Raw genomic sequence first — 17,550 nt, forward strand, 5'->3', positions numbered from 1 at the left:
TCAACAGGCGCGTCGCAGACAATGCGCAGGGTACAAATATTTCAATAGACCGTCTAAGGAGTGCCTATAGAAAGTCTATGGACTGCCCGAAGATATTCCTATAAGGGGCGCATGCACCTCTGGGAGGGAAATCGAATTCGTTCCTTCCCGTTTCTTTGTCCACTATGAGAAACCAGGCAGCTTATATCGCATGCTCATTTTCTTTGCGTTTCGTCGCCCCGTGTTCAAAAGTACGGGTGTCTTCTTTCGTTGTGAATTCTTGCGCAAACTTTCGCTTTTCTGAAGCCTTTTTCCTGCCTCGAACAATACACCATTCTCTCTGGTACATTGGGCGATGAACAGGTGAAGGCAATGGAGTGCATACTGCAAGTTGGAACGTGTGAGAAATTGCATAGAAATAGGCAATACAAATAAATAAAAGCTTCCGCTTGTGGGTTCTCTCAGCAGCAATCGAAAGCTGTGTAGATTCGTGCGAATTCACAGAGCCAAAGGAGTTAGAGTCCCGTGCGGTGAATAGGAGATCCCTAGACTGCGACGCCAGCCGGCCAATTCGTAATACGAAGCCGTATAGGGCAACAGAGCTACCAGGAATCCAGAGGCACCGTAATGAGCAACAACGTCTACGGTGCAGGGCTAATCACGCTTCACCGTTCCTCGAGTGAACAGAACATAAAAATGCAAAGGAAACAGTACGAGCGTTTGACTAAACGTGATGACGAAGCTTCTCGACAGAAGGAAAGAATGCGTCGAGCGATATGGCTTCCGTGATTTTGCAACGCAAATTCTAGCACGCATGTGGTGCCCTCATTTGATGAATTTCGAATCGTGAGGCGTCCGCGGCGGACGCCCGAGACAGCGTCGATCAGAGGGAACTCGATGAAACAGGTCGTGTAGGTTGCCAAGTTGGCGACGCGCTAGAGAAGCGCTTGTAGGTGTAATCGTGCATCTCAAGTGACATCCCACCCGCGGATAATGAAACACTGCAGATTCTCGTGCGTGTTCGCTGGTCTCGATTGACGTCACCGTAAAAAAAATAAACTGCGCTACTACTCTTCGCTCGCGTATAGTTTTGCAGAAAAAAAAAAAAACCGTTTGCTACGAAGGATATAAACTCAGGTGCTCGTCGCTGCCGTGATCTCCCACCAGGAGCAGCATGACATCGCACATAAACTGGCAGGAACATGTCCAGAGATAATTTGCCACAGAGCCGCCGCGGTGGCTGAGGGGTTATGGCGCTCGCCTGCCGACCCGAAAGACGCGGGTTCGATCCCGGCCACGGCGGTCGAATTTCGGTGGGGGCGAAATGCTAGAGGCCCGTGTACTGTGCGATGTCAGTGCACGTTAAAGAACCCCAGGTGGTCGAAATTTCCGGAGCCCTTCACTACGGCGTCCCTCATAGCCTGAGTCGCTTTGGGACGTTCAACCCCTATAAGCCTAAACATAACTTGCCACACAATGGGTTAAGTTTTGGTTTTCACGCTCGCTTTTATGCTTGCTTGCTTACTTTCGTGTATTCCTGCTAACACCAGCAACACGGCCCACGTCCTGTCTACTTAAGTTTTCATCCATGTTTTTTCGAGCATTTGCAGCTCATCAGCTGTATCTCTCCTGCCTTTATATTATGTACTATCTAGCTATTTTTTTAAAGCGAAAGCTTCACTACGCTAGGTTTTCAAAAGGGCAGCGTCAGTGCAGTTTATCCTTGAACTCCCCTGATTGGTTGAGATAGGTCATGTGACCTACAGACGTCATCACAATCTGCCCACCGTGGCAGGTGGAGATTAAATTGATGATTGGCCGAGAGGTCACGTGACCTTTTTAACTAGCCAGCGACGCTGAGTCAGAGGTTTCTTCAACTTCGGTACTGGACGCGGAGATTGTTTCATGTGAGACGGAGCGCCGGAAGACTGACTTTGTGATCAATTTCATCGACGCTTTACAGACAATCCGTTCGGCAGTGTGCCATGCACAGGAAGCTTTCGCTTCTCACGAACGTTGTTAACCAAAGTTTAAACTACAGCTAATTTTTTTCTAACTTGCTATGGATTAAACTATTTTTTTTTAAGTCAAGTACATGTGCATGGTTGAGAAGAAAGGGAAAAAAAGCCGTTATTGCGGCCTGACGGAGCTACCAACTCACTTGATATTGCGGCTGAGCAATCTGACAGAAACGAGCAATACAGATGGTTGCTAACACACTGCTGCGACCTGTGTGGCTCGTGAGACCCAGGTTGCTCGGGAAGAGCAACCTCAAGGTCACAGTGAGAGGCTTCGCACGGACAGACATCTGCGAAATCTGAAACTGGGGGCCTTTGTGATATCGCACTAATATAAGCATTGCACGAAAATTTTGGTAACAATCGCTGTTAGCTCCTTACAATATGCAGACTTGTCAGCGATTCCGGATAAGAGTTAACGCCCACTTAAAAGAGAAAATATTCCACACAGCAGGAAAAGGAACATATTACAGGTGCAGTTAAATGGAATAGAGCGAATTCTTTTAGCACGTATTTTTTATATATATAGCGTTAGCTCTACCGGTCGCGTTTCTAGCCCGCGAGTTATGCTGATTCCATGGGTAGAATCCAAGATGGCTGCGTCCAAGTGGCTTCCATGTTAACCGAGGTGGCCACATAGTCGGATAAAATAATAGCAGGTGGAAGCGTGATTCCCGAGCACCACGCGATAAGTGTGGTAAGCGACAGTTCTACGCACTAAGCTAAAAGACTCTAATATCGATTTTCTTCGCGTATTACCTCCCCCGGTTGTTCGGCGAAAAGAAGAAAGACAGACAAGGAAAGAGCGCCTCGCCTGAGGGGAAGGAGCCAGAGGAGTGGATGGGAATATTTGCTCACCGGCCACGCGCGGTCTGCGCTGACTGTCTGCGCAGTGGTGCCGGTGCGCTATTGGTTGTTTGTACATAAGCGATGCTCAGCAATAAACGACAGTTCCTCTTGCCACGGTCGTTGTATCGTATTTTCGTACTTGCTACGAGGTCAATATTCGATTCTGGTCAAATGTGAAGATGTTTTCGGGCCGGATAACAGCCTCGCTGGAAAAGAATGTTTTTGAATTGTGCCCATTTTCTACACGCGAATCCAGTGAGGCTCTTCTCAAGCCGAAGTAGGCTGTTGTCGATTGTGATGTGTCTGGCTGGACCGCTCTGAGGTGGTTCCGACCCTTGCTTTGCAAGATGACTGAACCGCAGGTGGTTGTACGAAAGAACGCTCAGACCAAGATCGCACCGGTAGTATAACACGATGCTACAAGCTGAATGTACGGCGTTGTGACCGCACATTTGCTGTTCTGGTGTGACGTGTTGCCATTTTTCCAGACATCGTTTACTCTAGGGGGAACTGGACATTTCGAAGGGAGCTTTCCAAGCTTCTTCTAAAGTAACTTCAGGATAATTTACCGGTTTGCACACTTTTATGGCGGTGGCAGGTGACTTCTGCCTACTAGTGCAGGTAATGACAGAGGGCAGTACTAAATCAGAAAATGGTGCCACAAATGGTCGACCTTGATCACTATTTAATGGTCGCTACTTTCTTTTACGATTATTTCATTCTTTAACAAATAAAAATCGACCTAATTTTAACTTTTTCCTCTTGCCTGGATTTATACTTACGGACCAATACCTCATCTTATCCCTGGGTCCTATTCGCAACTTTAATCATCCATAAGAACGTCAGATCCATCGCGAGCAAACTTTGTCAGCTCTTAATCTCAAACGAAAGAGGTTTAAACCGCTTGCGGGGTTGGCCTAAATGTTTTACCTCTTCTGTTCACAGTGATGTCTTCACAGTTCAAAGCTTCAAAGCTCTTTCAAAGCCCGTTCAAAGCAACTGCTGATGTGACTCAGTGGTTACGGCGCTCGGCTGCTGACCCGTAAAACGCGGGGTCGATGCTTACCGCGGGGGTCGCATTTCGATGGAGGTGAAATTCTAGAGGCCCGTTCACTGCGCGATGTCAGTTCACTTTAAAGAACCCCAGGTGGTCGAAGTTATCCGGAACCTTCCACTACGGCGTCCCTCGCAGCCCGAGTCGCTTTTGGATGTTAATCCCCTAAAAACCAAATCCAATCTTCACGGTTCAGGCCGCGGTAAAACTGCGTGCACATAATCAGTTTGGGCCTAAAGAAAAAAAAAAAGGTATCCATCGCAGTAGCATGCTGGCTGTTAAAATTTTCAAGTCTTTCACTGACGAACCCGACCGCGGCGGCTGCGTTTTTATGGAGGAAAGACGCTAAGGCGCTCCTGTGCTGTGCGACGTCAGTGCACGTTAAAGATCCCCAGGTGGTCGAAATTATTCCGGAGCCCACCACTACGGCACCTCTCTCTTCGTTTCTTCTTTCACTCCCTCCTTTATCCCTTCCCTTACGGCGCGGTTCAGGTGTCCAACGATATGTGAGACAGATACTGCGCCATTTCTTTTCCCCCCAAAAAAACAATTATTATTATTATTATTATTATTATTATTATTATTATTATTATTATTATTATTATTATTATTATTATTATTATTATTATTATTATTATTATTATTATTATTATTATTATTTCTTTAATACTGTATACTCACGCCTGATTGTCTGTAACGCGTTCACTAATTACGTTTCTTATTGTGTATGATTGTATTTCTAGCCTGTATTTCAGAGGTTTCTTATTCGTTCTTATTAGTATTGGCTTTATTCTTGTTTGTATTTTGCTATATGCTGTACTTGGCTGTTATCGGTCGTTCATTCTCTTTGTTTATTGTTTCATTAGTTATTTATATGTCTGTTGCCTGTTCTAGCTGTTTTCATTTACCGCTGTTCTCGCTGTTTTCTTGTTTTCGCTTTTTTGCTTCATGCTTGCTGTCACGCCTAGTTTATGTGTCTTTTTTTTCTATCGCCTTGACTGCTGCATTACCTCCCCTGAGTGTCTTCCTTTGTAGTGAAATAAATTTACATTTTGTGCGTGTGAATGGTGTACCAGCACCAAGACCTATGGGTTGTTCCTGGGCACCAAAAAATAAAGATTGATTATTATTATTATTATTATTATTATTATTATTATTATTATTATTATTATTATTATTATTATTTATTATTATTATTATTATTATTATTATTATTATTATTATTATTATTATTATTATTATTATTATTATTATTATTATTATTATTATTATTATTATTATTATTATTATTATTATTATTATTATTATTATTATTATTATTATTATTATTCACTGACAGCATCCGCGTGTGCACCTCTCGGTATGCTTCACAGAATTTTAAATTGTGAAACGGACTATGCATCTCCGCCAGTGCGGCGAGAGTGTGTGCGGAAGGTCAGGAGAAGGTCATCGCGGTGCGCCGGCAACCGCTCCAGATGGAACGCCAGATTCATACTGCTCGAGCATGATGCAACGCTGTAAGGCCAACGCCGAGCACATCCTGCATGATGAAACGGCGCAAAGTACGGCTCCTTTCTATGCGTTGATAGCAACTTGCATATTAGCCGTTTTTCATGCTGACATAAGCGCCTCACGAAGGATTGTTCCGGGCCCATCTTTATACCCTAAGCGATGGAATTATTAAGAGCATGACAGGGACAGACTTCCAGTTATTAGTAATTAATAATATTTAATTTTACCTTCCTTTATGTAATTACAATCATAGACGAAAGTTTGTATAATGTAGATTTAGGGATTTTTTTTTCGGAGTACGTGAGGCAAATCTTCGCGCTGTTCATGTGGCAGTAATGCAATATTTTAAATGGTAAATATCTTTTTTCATGCGTCATTGAAAACAGAAATCTCTTAGCTACACTGTGATGTGCTGCAATAAAGAATTTTTTTTAATTTTCTGGGTGAATAAATTATCCACGCACACTACCCCAAAAGTACCAGTCTTCCAGCGGTAAGAAAAGAGGTAATTAGGACTTAGATGGAAGTGCTTAGCGTGACTAACATGTGCCATTCCTTCAAAGGCAACAACAATTAACTGCTTTAGTTGCGTATAGAGCAACCTACTTACCTGAATCGGGGGCTCTAGACACGGGTGTGGAATGCAGCGCAAAAGCACAAAACGCCATTAAGATTCTGCAGAGCACGAAAAAGAATTAATTTTCTTTATTTACGCAAACTGAACTTCTCGTCGCAATCTACTGCGGTATTCACCGTGGCCTCGACAGGTGTTTAAATTTAGCACGTGTCACAAAAACCTGTTCTCCCACCCAATTTTGGCAAGTCAGTCACAGACATGGATTTACAGCACAAGTAATCCAGCATTGAGAACTCCTAAGAGGAATATAGCAACGCAGGTAGAAGTTAAACCTTATATAGAAACTGGAATAAAGCTGAATGGTTTTAGGTGGTCGTTTTCTTTTTCTAAATTCTCGGAGATTTTCCGAGAAGGCAATGCGCCTCCCCTTACAAAAAAGGTCTGTAGACAGTCTGTAGACCATTCTTGTAGACTATACTGCCTTCCTGTAATTATTTTTGTCTATTCATAGTATATAGGCTGTCTATAGACAAAAGTCTACTAAATGTGCATGGCCATAAATCTATTGTCTGTGGACTGGTCTATAGGATTTCTATTGCCTATAGACCATTCTCTAGGGTTTGCTTATAGAGAGTTTATAAACTTTATAGACAGAAGTCAATGGACAGTCTGTAGGCTGTCCAAAGTTTTTCCAATGGCAAGGAACAAACGCATCATCTCTTGTCGGTGCACTAATTAACATTCCCGCGTTACAAAATTAATTATGACTGCGGAAGAGCCGTTAGTTAGCGTAAAGCGAAGCTACATCCTTCTAGATAGTTCACACGTATCACGACAGCAGCGGTCACTTCACGGCATGATAATTCCAGCTGCAAACGAGAACATTGTGCAACAACTTTCAAGGATATAAATCTCACAGCCACACCTCTTAATCCCCGGTGTCCGGGCGCGGCCCATTGCCAAACGCATTGTCATTCTTCATTATTTTTTTATCGCGGTCTGAGCGAGCTGTTCCTAATACCTGGCATATAGATGAAGTCGTGGCACGTTTTCGGTAAGCCTTGCAGAAGTCCTAACGAGACCTTGCGCAGCTCAGCATATAAGATATCAGCGTTACTTAGTGTCACGATAATCCGTCTTCGCGGTCATATAGAATGTTAATTGGGGTATCGCGAGCCGATATCTTTACTGAGTCCGCTTTCTCCGCACACGTGTCGTATGCGGCAGCGGTTTCTGCATTTGTCCCACCCATTCGATTGCGTTATCAGCGCTGTCTTTCGAAAACCGCAGCGCCTTGAATGCTTCATTTAAATTCTGAAAAAGCTTATTCCCTTCCTCCGAGCACTAACTAAGGATGCAAGCTTGTATAATCTTTTTCGCCGTTATGATAAATTGTAACATTCGGAGGAATGCGAGACGCGAAGACTTGCAAAACTGCCTCCGTCGCCATCGGTTCCGCAATCCGAACGTTTCCTGGTTTTTCTTTGTTTTTTTTTCTTTCTTCTAGATCACGTCGTCTGCGACGAGCTTCGTGCTTCAGCTTAGCTTCAATGCCCAGTTTCGAATGCAGCTGCGCCAACGCTACAAGCTTTCTTCTCTTTTTTTTCTTCTTCTTAGGTCAATGCTGGGAAATAGCGCTACGTGCGTGTTGTCCTACGCGCAAAATCGACCCGCCGCGGTGGCTCCGTGGTTAGGGCGCTCGACTACTGATCCGGAGTTGCCGGGTTCGAACCCGACCGCGGAGGCTGCGCTTTTATGGAGGAAAAAGGCTAAGCCACCCGTGTGCTGTGCGATGTCAGTGCACGTTAAAGATCCCCAGGTGGTCGAAACTATTCCGGAGCCCTCCACTACGGCACCTATCTCTTCCTTTCTTCTTTCACTCCCTCCTTTATCCCTTCCCTTACGGCGCGGTTCAGGTGTCCAACGATGTATGAGACAGATACTGCGCCATTTCCTTTCCCCCAAGAAACTAATTATTATTATTATTATTATTACGCGCAAAATGATGGTAACTACATTATCTACGTGGTGTAGGTGGGGATAATGGTTGGAGTTGAAACCACTGTTCTCTGGATATTGATTGTCATGGCGGCTGAGTCTTCCGTAACGAGTCGCCGTAGCTTTGTCTGCACGGTCCAGGACACGGCCAAATCAGTCAGCCCTGAGGTTTTCGAACGTATTTCGCAAGCTGTCCATTCAAAGTCTGGTAAAGCAGCGTTATTTTAAACTTAGCCAAGCGCTGCAGTTTTGTCCTAAGCCCAGGAACTAGCACAAAACCTGTAGCCCATAGGCGTCGCAGGAAAAAAAAATGGCGTCGCGTTCCTTTGCCGATTACGAGCAAAAGCAACAGAGCAGCAGTTTACACACCAGGTACACTGAAGCGGTCTATAGACAGTCTATGCAGTTATTATAGACTCTAAAGCCTTCCTATAGATATTTTCTTTTGTCTATTCACAGTCTATAAACTGTTCATAGACAAAACTTTAATAAGAGTGTATGCCCATAAATCTGAAGAATGTCCATAGGCTCTATATAGGATTTGTATAGCCTATAGACTATTTTCAAGATTCGTCTATAGACAGTCTGTAGATTTTAGAGACAAAACTCTGTGGTCAATAAAACTTGTTGCTGGTCTACAGACTACAGTCTACAGACTGACCACAGAGTTTCGCCTGTGGCCAGTCTGTAGACTCTTTAAAGAAATTTTTGTAAGGGTATTCTCAGGGGCCTCTTCTTAATTACCCGCTGAAGAAGTTCCATTTTTTTATGTGCACATTAGAAAATACATTCACAGTGCACTGTGCTTGGAAGTGTCATCTCAAGAAGTATCCTCTTATGACCTGAAGTATGTCTTAGAAGCGCGTCTCCCTGATTGTCAGCTCTCTGGAAGCAACCCGAACGGTACTATGTCCAGGAGCCCATCCCAGGTTCTCAGGGTGTTTGCTCCAAGGTTCTGCACTCGTGATGTACGCGCATCAGCGCACTGTAATAAAGTCCGTGTGTATCTCCCATTATGTCACAGCTCGCGCCCGGAGATAGCACCGTACGGTAAATTCTGTGCAGAGTAGAGTGTGGGCGCAGGGTAGGTATTCAAGCTATGCGGAAGAGTGCAAAGCGTGTCTGCTGGCGGGAGATCTTGCTCGCGTATAGTGCATACACAAACATCAGCACTTTAACTTGGTAGTTGTATAACTGCGTTTGCTTTCATAAAATGTACTCGCTGCCATGGCAGCGGACAGGAGGCGCTAGCGTGCGTTGTGTCGCCCACGACTCTCGTTATAGAAACGTAAAACCCGCAGACAGACCTGCACAGGCTGGTAACAACAAACTACCGGCAATAACTCCCCCCCCTCCCCCTCTTCAGACTATTTTTGATTTTCTGTTTGGGCAGCTGCTCTTGTTCGAAACAACTTTCTAAGCTTAAACGATCTCTTTGGCAGAGAAGGGAAACGATTGCGCGTTACTGACACTGCCAAGCAACATGGATGTATGAGCGGCGCGTCGCGCCAACGATATCTGCACAGACTTCTGCATACGCCCCCACCTAAGGTAAAGCGTACGCTTTTTTTTTCCTCCTGAAGAATGGTCCTGTCAGTGGCGATCAACTTGGTAACCTTCCCTCGTACGCGCCCCAATCTGGAGATTAAAGCCCTTCTCAAGGAGAGAGGGGGAGAGGGAGAAAAAGATGAGGGCGTTGTCTGCACCTCGCGCACGGCGAATCGTATATGCGAGAAAATGAGGCATGGTCTCCCTCCTCAAGCGTCTTCAGAGAATCGAACCGGGAAGGTCAAAGGGCATCTCGATTCATTTGCAACTGATCGCGCAAGCGCGCGTCCTTGGCATCGATGAACGTATATAGATCGCGCTGCTGACTCGCCGTTTGAAATTACAATATTTCGCTCAGGCGGTTTGTTCCGTTCCGCCGTCAGATCTCGATCGTTAAAGCCCATACCGTCGAGTAGCAGGGACGACGTGATTATCCTGTCCAGAATTTTTGTTTCTGCACACAGAGTGCCCTGCTCATACACGGATACACGGCACCAGCTCTGCTGGCTCACTGCCTTTGGGATCCGGCTGCATAGCCCAAGGTCGCGGGATTGAATCCCCGGCTGCGGCGGTTGCATTTCGGTAGAGGCGAAACGCATAAATCTCCGTGTGTAATGTGCGATGTCCGCGCACGTTGAAGAACACCAGGGGCCGTATTCCATAAGCTGTCCATTTTGCGTTGTTCCACTTCGCGTCCATTCTGCCCTCTGCCAGTGGTCACTCAGATATACGCGCGGTTTTCGAGTGTCTGTGGAAAGAAACCGGCCAATGGCTCGTTGGCAGCCGAACACCACTGGCTGCATATCGGAGCCAATGGCAGCCAGTGGTAAGGCCCAATAGCCTGCTGTCGACAGTGCTGTGATGCACCTCACTCCTGGCTGCATATATTGAAGCGAAAAGAGTCACTGCGATAAGCAAAGCAGTCGTCGCGTAGGCCGGAGAATGACCTTGAACGACCTTCAGCCCAACCACGTTAGCCATGTACGTGGTACAGTTCTGGTGTCGAACCCTTCGCCCCTTACCTTGACCCATGACCTTTAGTTGACTTTTCACATTTGACCTCCGGCCTTTGACATTGGGTGACCTTTGGTTTCACCTTTGACCTTAAGAACATCCGATGGGCTGATGTGAAGCTACGTGGTGACATCCTGTGTGGGTGTCGTAAGACCATGTGATAGCACGTCATAGCCACATGGTCGTGTGTATACATATAGAACGGCTGTCGCGAGCGTGTAGCGGAGCTGCCATGGACGAGCCCCAGACGCTTGGCAAGCGTCCTTGCTTTTCGCTGAATTCTAGGGTTAGCGAAGTTAAGCCACTGCCAATTTTTGCACCCATTTTCAGCCAAAGTTAAGGTCTGGTCACCAACCACACAATGGTCGACTCGCTTGCCACAAACGCTTGAAAGCAAAGGTTATATCTGAGTGATCACTGACAGTGGACAGAATGGACGCGAAATGGACAACGGAAAATGGACAACTTATAGAATGCGGCCCCACAGGAGGTCAACCAACACCCTCGGTCAACCCTCCCTCACGGCGTGTGCCTGGTGCCCACCGTGAGGGAGTGAGTTAATGTGCCTTTCTCATAACAGCACCGACCACCCCCAAGGAACACACAGGAAGACCTGAATGACGTGCGCGGAAACGGCGCTGTCCTATCGGCCGCAATTAAGGGTCCGTATTCTGTATTCACTCCGTAGTCACGTCCAAATCAATACGCGCCGATTAGTTGGATCCTAAATGCGGAGGTGACGGATGCATGACGACACTTCATTCTTCTTTCCTGTTATGTGATTTCTGTTGCAATTGACAGGCCATTGCGTCAGCAGTTGTGGCGCAAAAGAAATTGCCAAGTTTAGTAACTGGTTACTGGTTAAATCGCCAGAAAGCTTAGGTTGGTGTGCTTGAAGGCGCTAGGAGCTTCTACACAACCAACTACATCGGAGACAACTCTCTTTACCATTTTTTTTTGAGCAAAAGAACACACCCATTTAAGCCTCGCTCAGTTAGACACGTCCACTCACTGGAGATTTCCAGAATGAGGGCCAAGGTCAAACTACGATCTTTGCGCTGGCCAATGTGTGATCATGTAGCGCAATACTGACGTAGTGACGCAGCTGAGTCCCTTGACAGGACCACGTATCCACGTACAAGGCTGGCGTCCCGCACCAGTTGCCTTCGCCGACACCAGCGCGTGCATCTCCTTCGCGACCAGGGCCATTCGAAGGGAAACAACAACCGGCCCAAACAGGCCCCAGCTTGAGATGAGCTGGTCGGCGCAAGGCGCGTGCCAGCACCGGGCTCGTACATATAAGGAACTCGATTAAAGACGGCCCAATTACGCTTTCATGGCGGGGGGGTACGCTGCCGTGAAGCGTCGTGTTTGCTCGGCGGCGCCCGACCTATACGCGTTCTCGCGGTACGTATGTACGGCCTGCAATACAGAAGCGTTACACTCGGGACCAAGCAGCCAGACTGCCTTGTTTCGGGACAAGTCGACCGGTCTTAATACTTGGGGGGGGCTGTAACACTAATTGCTCGCCTAATGGCCGCGCGCTGCCTTTGTCTCGCGCGCCGATCGCCGCCATGGGGCGCGGCGGCGCCCGTCGAACTAATGACGGCTATTTCCGAGGACGCCGCCTGACAATGGACCCAGTTTTTTTTTTTTTTGACAATGGACGCCGTCAGGCCTGATTGCAGATAGGAGAAGGCTTGTTTCGCGCCAGCAAATTTTTCTGCTCTTTTTTTTTTTTACCCTCATTGTAGCATACGACCTGGCTACGCTCACTCCTTCATATCTGACACACGAACGTCAAAGAGCAAAAAAAAAAAAGAGCTCGAATTCCTGCATCTATCGTAGGCCAGAAAGCTATAGCCAATGCATTGAATACGCTCGTCATAACCTCTGATCTCGCGCGATGCTAAGTAATTTCGCGCGTGCAGCTCTTGCTCAGACAATTACAGCCGCTTACCCTCAGGGTATACCACGAGTGATCAGCACCGCCTGGTTCTGAAAATGATTAACACGGCGAAGACGTCACGCATGAATGCCACTCATCAAACATAAGTGGTCGCAGTAGCCTAATAATTATTGCGCGGATTCGTGGCTGACGGCAAGCTTACTCTGCATCATGGTCTGCGGGTTAGAGATTCCGGTTTGAATCCGTTCACCTAAATTACCACCGTCGGAGTGTGTGGCCCCAGAGCATGTAGCTATTGTATCTTTTTGCCCTGGAGTTTTTCAACGTTTGTGCATTTTTACGCTTTAGGGGAATGTGGCATGTGGAGGAGACAATGACGACACCGACGACAGCGCGGAACCTGACGGACTACGTGAATACAGCTCTCGCTGTGTAATGCGTAAAATAAGAGTAACTGCATCCCATAGTCCTCTCCAGGAACGGTTAGTCCTTGGGAAGGCTGTGTTTGATTTTCCTTGGTAATTAGTCCTTTAAGGAGGTAATGGCTGCTCTTTGAGAGACTAGCAGTTATGGCAACGCAGAAGTGTGGTGCGTTAAACTTGTTGTTTCACGATCATATTGGTAACAGCTCTTGTGTAGTGTATATTCGCGTCTTTCCGCTATTAACAACACGATATGTTAAAGCAGTTAGTCCAAAAGGGGCTAATTAACACCAGTTGCAGTTTCTACCACTTGTAGCCTAGGGTGCCGAAGACATATTTTCCGGGCGGAACACGTAGTGTATACTGTGCTGTTCGCGTCGTGAATGAAGGGCAACTTATAATTAGCAGAATATTTTGGTACGCTGTAATCAAACTTCTTTCCCGGTCAAAAACAATAGTAAAAAGGAAACACATCGAACAAGAAGAGAGTTGTAAATTACAAAGGGTTCTAGAAAGAAACGGAACATATTAGTAAAGGATAATATTAGCACGTAATAAAAAAAAAACTGATTGAAGGCAGAGCAGAAACAATCGCTCATTTATTGTACATCGAATTCGAAATTTATGCGGTCTGCAACTCTAACTTAATACGCAATATGAACGCCTCTAAAACGATGCAACTGCAAAAAAGTGCGATTTGTAGCCTTGCGTCTGTTTTATGTTGTGTCTCAAAAACCCTTTTCCATTGGTGGGAGGTACCGCAAAGTATGAGTGTCACGCTTAAATATTGCGGAGAAAATAGACAGCTTGGCTATCATTACGGAAATTTAAGAAACTCAAAAATAACGTTCGTCATGCAGCATTGAAATATCCAAACTTCCGTTTTGAAGCCTACACTAAGGCGCGGTCGAGTCACCCACTATATAAGTCTATGGGTCGGCCTAGTCTCCACGTTGTCTCCAGTCGGTACTGCAGTGTATATTTCCGCTTTCAGCCTCGAACGTTCACAAAGTACATAAGGAGATACACACACAAAAAGAAATCGCGCTTAACTTCTTGATGCGATGTACAGTGGTCTGCCGCTTGCAGAACTTGTTCTTATCTCTTTTTTACCCTTACTCGTTATTTTGTGGACTATCTTTCCAGATTACTTTGTTCAGACATGGGTTCAAAGCTAATCGCTGCGATTCTAAGAACACTCTATAATCGTCATCCGCATCTCTCGCAAACATTTTATGACTAGGTACCATTTCCTGAACCGAATTTACTGGTTCATATTGTGTGAAAGTGTGCACCGTTCCAGCAATGTAAGAGTCACTCTAATAACACAACTGAGAGTTGTCTTGGAAATGTTGTTCTGGACGGTTGTGCTCTCCAAGAGCCGGCATCAAATTCGAGGACCGCGTACAGTCTTTGCCAAAAGTAACCATGCTAAACGGTTTTCTTCTCAGTGGTGTATTGAAGCTCTCATGCCAGCCTTCAAGCTCTAAATCTCTTCATGGTAAGGACAACGAGGAGAACGCCTGTTCTCATCTTCCAAAACATCTTTGATCTGCAGGGAAGCCGTAAGGGCTCTGCTATATGACCGAGAGGCAAACCACGCAGCCCGGTTACTTTTGGCAAAGACTGTACGTATAGTCAAAGGTCAACGAGGGTTCTTTTGCATTCCTCCTAACATTCGTCGCTGTCAGATCGATGATGTACTTCTTACTATTCTTTTTCTCCCTCATCTGTGGTACCCGCGCTCAGTTCCAGGAAATGTGCGCCATATACAACGCAGATCAAACTGGTTGCTGCATTGGTAGAAACGCGCCGGTGGACAGCACGCAGAGTCCGCTTGGTCAAACATTATTCGCCCTCCTGTGAGAACACGCGCTCTGTCCCACGGGAAGTTCTTCCCTGGTGTTCGGCCGCCCGCTAACAGGCGCCACGGCGCCGCTAGGGGGCGGCGCGGTATGTTGTCCCCCTGCGTCACTGCCTGCGTCGATCCAGGCGCCGCCTCTCTCCATCTGTCTTCTTCGCCATGGCTTCGTTCTTGCGATTTCTTTGCGACACCGAGCTGACCGCCGTCAGCGACGAATGACTGCTCAAACAACCGCCAATTTCCGTCAGGCGCCGGTAAACAATGGTTCTCGCGTTTCGTTGGAGGTTTCTAGGAATGGTTTGACCGTAAGAGGGCCCAGACGAAGCAAGAAGACGCGGACGGAGAGGCTGGTATTAAAGCATGACTTCGTCACGCGTTTAAAGGTGTTGGCACGTGTGTTTCGTCGCGTTAAATGCCGGGTCTACTTTGCGCGTCATGCCTGAAGTACAAAGTGGGAATAGTACTCAGGCGAAAGGTTTCTCCTCTTCCAAAGACACGGAGACTTACTGCGCAGAGTGCAAAAAATAAAAATTGGAGAGTACATTTAAGCTACGCGCTAATGGTGTGACATGATAGCGCAATGCGTTAATTCCCAAATCTGCTGAAAGTCATTCTCTACTTTACAGTCATAGATCCCTGGGAGTCATGATACCCCTCCTGGCGCAGTGGTGCGGCGGTTAAGCGATGCGCCACTGCCCTGCGATGGCAGGTGCTCCCAGCGGTGGACCTTGTGTGGCCCAAGTTGATCGTCCCGAGCGACCAATCATTAATTAACCGTAAAACCGGTCTTTACGTCTCCTCTAGTATGTCTTCACTATGCTAAAACTCTCTAATGATGAACGCTTTGCCCAGACGAAAACAAGTACTCTTGTCGAAACGTTGGCAAGGGCCCCGGGGTTTTCCCCTTCCTTCTTCACTTTGTGATTGTTTGCTATAGTGGTAACCACTGACGTCACAAATGCTACTCTCTCTCGAAGTCACTCTGGAAGTGAAGAGGAGGCAAAATAATAAATCGGGAAAATAATCGTAGTGAAATAAAACAGCTGATCTCTGGGCGCACGGGGCGGCGGCGTTTTCCGCCTGAAGCGAGCCCTGGCTTCGCGCAGTCTGCGTTTTTCCTTACGTTGGCCGCATTGACGCCGACGCCTTGTGGAAGACGAGGACGCGCTAACTAGCGTCAACGTTGACTGACTGCTCGAAAAGAGCCAGTTTCCGCCACGTGCTCGTTGGCGTTGCCGCGGCTTAGAAGCGTATATACGAATGGTGCGCAGCGTGGGCGATCTTCGATCAAGGGCGCCCCGGCTCCGCTCGAGGCAAAGCGAAGAAGGAGACTTCTTACCCATGCCATGTAGCAGTTATAGTTCTGCCAATTCCTGGTTCAGACAGCGGAGTGGGTCGCGTATCATTCTCTCGTAAATGCTAAAAGTTAAGAAAGGGAGCAAAACAAACTTAGGAGGACGCTTAAGGTATACGCCTTAAGAGTAGATGCCATAGCGCAATCTCATCCTTTGCTTCTCTCTTTACTCCTTTTCTTTCTCATTTCTCACCGATTACCAATAAGCAATCACATTACTGATCAGAGGCATCGATTACAGTCATCATTACCGATTACGTTGGCGATTACCAACCACCAATAAAAATTATCGAATACCGGTCCCCAATCACTATCTTGGTTAAACTGCACGATATACTACGCAATACATACTCATGCACATACACACCATTTGTTTCAGCACAATGAAGCACTTAGCGCTGCCTATTCTTTCCGCACAATTTCTGGCGCATAATTTCTGGAGAAATTAGCATATTTTTGTTTTTTATGTACTATAACATAAATGCACATCCCAAACACACGTTACTACGTGATGCCCACCACAATGCGTTCACTACCCTTACAAAAAAGGTCTATAGACCGTCTATAGACAAAAGTCTACTAAGTGCATGGCCATAAATTTATAGACTGTCTATATAGACTGCCTATAAGATTTGTATCGTCTATAGACTGTTGTCTAGAGTTTGTCTGTGGAGAGTCTATGGACTTCTATGTAGTCTATAAGACTGTCTAAAGAAATATTTGTAAGGGTTGATGCCCTTTTAACATGCATGCGGAGGGCCTTGGTTCGAACCCCAATGCCGGCTATTTTCTTTCTCTATGATCTGGTCTCAGGAATTCTGGAATTTTTTTCCTACAGACGCTGGAGGGCGGGCGAAGCAGGGTTTACAGCGGAACGATCCCTATACGCTATCGCGCAAAGTTAGCTTTCAGTTAATGATTACATCACACGTTCGGTCATGGAATACAAGGTCACAAGAGATGCGTGCTCTCGTCCAGCCAGGAAGTACTGATCCCGGGCATAGACCTTGACACAGACGCCACCGCACCCCGGCCGTCCGCTGTATTGAACGCAGTTTCTTGGTGTCGTCCTCAAATGAAAAGTGGGCTATGCATACTGTGAGTGATTGACCAGGACTCCTGTGGCGACGTCCTTGTGGTCAAAAGTATATTACAATGAAAGCACTGAAAGCAAAAGACCGACTATTAAAGCAAACAACGAATTGGTTGGTAAAAATGATGAGCAATTTAATGAATGAAGAGACTTTTATGTGCTGGAAACAGGAAGCTCTGAATAGAGCTCAGTCATGGGCCGATTATTTCTGCTGTGTTGCCTTCAGTTTCTTCCTAGATCATTTTCAGCATGCCGGAGAGGTAGTAGCGGAGACGTGTATACCGGTTTACCACACACCTGCTGCGCATTCGCAGTGGCCCCGCCTCCAACAATGCCACTGCGTGTGCGCAGGAGGGGTC

The sequence above is a fragment of the Amblyomma americanum genome, chromosome 10 (genome assembly GCF_052857255.1).
Source record: "Amblyomma americanum isolate KBUSLIRL-KWMA chromosome 10, ASM5285725v1, whole genome shotgun sequence".
NCBI classification, from domain to species: Eukaryota; Metazoa; Arthropoda; class Arachnida; order Ixodida; family Ixodidae; genus Amblyomma; species Amblyomma americanum.